The 4,664-nt window shown below is 35.5% G+C and overlaps 1 protein-coding gene across 1 annotated transcript in view; it reads right to left on the bottom strand.

Moving 5' to 3' along the window:
* The window catches only part of Dh44-R2 (Diuretic hormone 44 receptor 2), a gene marked incomplete at its 5' end in the record, with an annotated part of 201,664 nt that overhangs the window by 86,425 nt on the left and 110,575 nt on the right, over positions 1 to 4,664 (bottom strand).

Here is a 4,664-nt window from a genome sequence, read left to right as displayed (position 1 = left end):
ACAATGTTGGATATATGAAGTATTTTTTTTTGAGCATGGGAAAATTTCAAAAATGATTTTGTGGAATAGATGTATATTCCATACATATACAGGGTGTTTTAGGGTTAAGTGCCCAAACTGAAAATAAGAATTAGAGTCTTCAAAACAAGAAAAAAATATGATATAAAATATTCACACCCAAAGATTTTCATTGTTATGAATTATTTAGGTTATATGAAATAAATAAAACTTATTTATTTGTTCCAACAACTTTATTAATTAAATGTTAACATTAAATTCATATTAAATGTTGCTCGAAGTGATTTCTTTGAGCATTAAGAAAGACTCTGCATCTTTCTTCTATAGCAGCAGCGGCAGAACGACGGCATTGGATATGTCTTATTGTTTTACAAGATTCAATTATCCTTCTTCATAACGAATTAAGATCATTGACCGGCCTTGCATAGACTTTTAATGTCACCTCCCAAAAAAAATCCAGTGGTGTCAGGTCTGGAGAGCCACAGGTCCTGCACCGCCAATCCATTGATTGGGATAATTAACATTTAGCCATTGTCGTGGACCTCTTCCATTATGTGCAGGACAACCAAACCATTTGATTGAAGCCAAATATCCCTTCTCAACTGTTGTGGAATACGTTCAACTAAATCATAGTAATCATTATAAGGAAATTCCAGAAATGTGGCCGCATTGAGTCGAGTCAGCAAAAAATGCGTTTCTATTACAATTGTCTATTATCCCGACATTTTTCACTGAAACTGGTGCTGAAAATGATACTCACGAATTGCATGGGGAATTTCTGTGGACAGAGGTGATTATTTTTCTGATTGAAGGTACCTCTACTTGTTAAGGTAGCTTCATCTGCCCAGAAAATGTTTCCTGAAAATTGTGGATTATGCTCAATTTGATTTAAGTACCAATCTGAAAAATGTCTTCTTTGCCGAAAATCTTGCGGTAGTAAATTTTGTACCCGTTGATAATGATATGGGTGAAGTCCATCTGCAATGAGAGATCTCCATACTGTAGTTGGCATAATATTTAATTAATATCTGCTCCAGCTCTTCGTACACTGCCAGGATTATCATCAAAATATTGTAATATGTCACGTACCCCTTTCTTCATTTCGTAAAGGGGTGAAAATGCCATCAGCGCGTCGTATTATAACAAATGTACCAGATTCTCTAAGACGTTGAAACGTGGAGCTAAAAATAGACTTGTTTGGTAATCTTCTATTCGGAAATCGCCTGGCATATTCACGACAGGCAGTATTAGCGTTACCATTGCAAAACCGTACACAAACACCATATCGGCATATTCACCATGAGTATAAATTGAAGGCATAATGATGAGTACTTTGCGAAAGCCTCTTGCAAACTGATAAATGTTATTGACAGTTCCCAATGCTAATTCCAAATGCTAATTCCAAATAATATTAATCCTTATGTTGTCAGTAGTTTTTATACTACATTTGAATACATTTTTGCTATATTAGAACACAGTTTTTGCGGACGTACCTTCACTTTGAACCACATTTAACATGAATCTTAATGGTTAAATTTAATTAATAAACTATTAAAACTGAACAAAGAAATAGGTTTTATTTATTTCATATAACGTAAATAATTCATAACAATGAAAATCTTTAGGTGTGAATATCTACTGAACTAAGCGTTTGCGGACATACCTTCGGAAGAATTTTTTTTCTTGTTTTGAGGTTCTTAGTTCATGTTTTCAGTTTGGCCACTTAACCATGAAACACACTGTATATCCAATTCGGTTATATATTCAGTTTGGGTCTGCCAGATAAATCGCACCTTATACTAATAGGGACCTCATGCTTGTTATGATACAGTTTTACTACAAACTATTTCTTTAGGAGATTCAGATGCATTTATAACTCTTTTTTTCAGGGTTGTTAGAAATACGTAAAGAATACTTCCTTTACTTTAGACGATTTTTTTGTCTTTAAAATACTTATCTCGAGTACATATAACTTGTCGCCTTTTACCTGAATCTGAAAAAATAAATCATATAATTTGTCAAAAAAATAATTTGTTATGTATTTATTCAGGATTAAAACTAACTGATATACAGCATTTAAAGAGGCTTTCACAGTAGTAATTTAAAACTTTTAATTACTTGTTGGTAAAAACTCTTATAATAAGAAGCCGCAAGGACAACGTTGTTGAACTCTAAGTTGAGTGCGGTTTGGAGTGGAGGATTTGTAGAGGGAGGGTATACCGCAACACCTGAAGCCACTAAGCTCTCACATTTTATAGCAAACCACCATTGTCATGCCTATTATTAGCTTTTTTCTTGTATGAATTATCAATAATTAATTAATCAATTAATCAATAAACCCTGCAAGTGCAAGGGATTGATTTTTTCCGAAATTTTTTAGAGGTGGAAAATAGGGTTAAACTCACTTTTAATTTTTTTCTTTGCTTTTGTTATAATATTAAATATTGAAACTTTTGCTAATAAAATTGAAATTTTCTAATGTTTTCAAACTTTAGTAAGTTTTAAATCCATTTATTTAAATTAATCACTTAGCCTCTTTTATGTATAATATAAAACGTCATAATTTTCAAAAATCAATAGTGGTCTGGAGCAGAAAAAAAAAATCATAAGTTATCAGCGAAATAACAGGCGAGGAAAAGCGTTCCAAACTGACAGAGGGATGATGAAAAATGAAGACATCCTTCTATTAAGCAGTCATCAATCTCTCTACAGTTAGTTCTTTATCCAACCTTCCTCTGTGGTGCCTCCTATCCTACGTCCTACGCCATGGGAAATAATGTGCGTATTGCATAACTGGATTGATTAGTTAAGTGAATGAAAATTATTAGTTCACTAGTTAAAGAATAAACTTCTTATAGACACTAAAATCAGAGTTTAAATGTAAACAAAAATTTAAACAGAATTTCTTAGTTATATCGGTAAAACTTTTTTTAATTTATTTATTACTATTTACAACTGTACATTATAATACATTTAGTAAATTTGAACTCAGTTAAATTGGAGTGTTACAGGCGCGTAGAGAGACTACCCATTGGTTTAAATTAGCAGGTCTCGTGGCCATCTTCATTTCAGACGCCTCCAAGGATTGTCAGGAATGGAAGAGGAGGCAAGGTTAGAAACTAGCGGGTTTGGGTGGTTAGAGAGTTTGTAATGGAGTCATATCTGGTTCGGACTAGATCGATTACATATGGAACTTTTAGGTCTTTATGTATGATTTGTATGATGCAAAGTAAGGAGCACTGAGGATTTTGGATTGCAATGGTTGGATACGAGAGGAATTCGAAGGTTTAGTTGAGCCCCAAAGCTCAACTCGGTATGTCCTGATTGGCCTTATTACAGTCATGTAGATCAGTCTTTTGTAATGAATTGGAAGTTTAGACCGTTTGTCCAGTAAGTGCTGTAAGAGTCGAAATTGACCTGTCTTTTCAGTCTTGTGTGAGGATTCCAAGTTAGTCGTTTGTCCAAGATAGCGGATCTGTTCGACAGGAGTAAGTAAGTAAAACTTAAAACTTATTTATAAGCATTTTAAAACTTGTAAGACGGATCAAAATCAGATCAATCGTTAAAATCATCCTTTGTAACTAAGGACTCAACGTACAAAATTAAACTCCACAAACTATGCAACATATTCACTGCCGAACTCAATGAAATAGCAGCAACACTTCACTTCTGTTTGTCTGTGAACTACAATAACATAGCAATAATTACAGACTCATTAAGTTCATTAAAAGGTTTAGATTTTATGTATCAGAGGAACATCTGAAAATTTCCAGCATCCATTTTTACTTAAACACTCCACAACCTGGGTATGTCAGTTGCATTTATAAGGGTTCCAAGTCTAAGGAATCTAGAACCCATGTCATGGCCTACATTCCTATCGCGGGGAATGAACTGGCGGATTACGCTGCAAAAAAGCACACGCGCTTCCGGGACAGGGAAAAGCAATTTTAAGCTCATCAGCTGATATTGTCCTCCGACAACTGATAGCCATCCGACAGCTGATGATCTGATATCGCACTTCATCAGCTGATATGGTCCTAATATCCCATCAGCTGATATATTTGTCTGACAGCTGATATCTCATCAGCTGATTCGGTCCTGTGACAGCTAATATCTCATACAGCTGATAGCTTGTCAGCTGATATATTCCTCCGTCAACTGATATCTCATCAGCTGATACGGTCCCCTTACAGCTGATATTTCATCAGCTGATACGGTTCCCATACAGCTGAAAACTCATCGGCTGATCAGACCTCCGACAGCTGATATATTCTGGCGACAACTGATATCTTATACAGCTGATAGCTCATCAGCTGGTATTTTTCTCCGACAACTGCTATCTCATCAGCTGATACGGTCCTGCGACAGTTGATATCCCATTAGCTGATTAGTTCCTCCGACAGCTAATATCTCATACAGCTGAGAGCTATCATATATATATTTGTCCGACAGCTGATAACTCATCAGCTGATATATTTCTCCGACAACTGCTTTCTCAGCAGCTGATACGATCCTGCGACAGTTGATATCCCATTAGCTGATTCGGTCCTACGACAGCTATTATTTTCATCAGCTGGTACGGATTGATATCCCATCACCTGATACGGATCAGCGACAGATGATTCGGTCCTGCGACCGCTGATATC

This window comes from Halyomorpha halys, unplaced genomic scaffold, assembly GCF_000696795.3.
Source record: "Halyomorpha halys isolate HHAL.00 unplaced genomic scaffold, Hhal_1.1 Scaffold589.1, whole genome shotgun sequence".
Lineage (NCBI taxonomy): Eukaryota > Metazoa > Arthropoda > Insecta > Hemiptera > Pentatomidae > Halyomorpha > Halyomorpha halys.
Note: the sequence above shows the minus strand (reverse complement) of the source record. Positions and strands in the feature narration are given on the sequence as shown.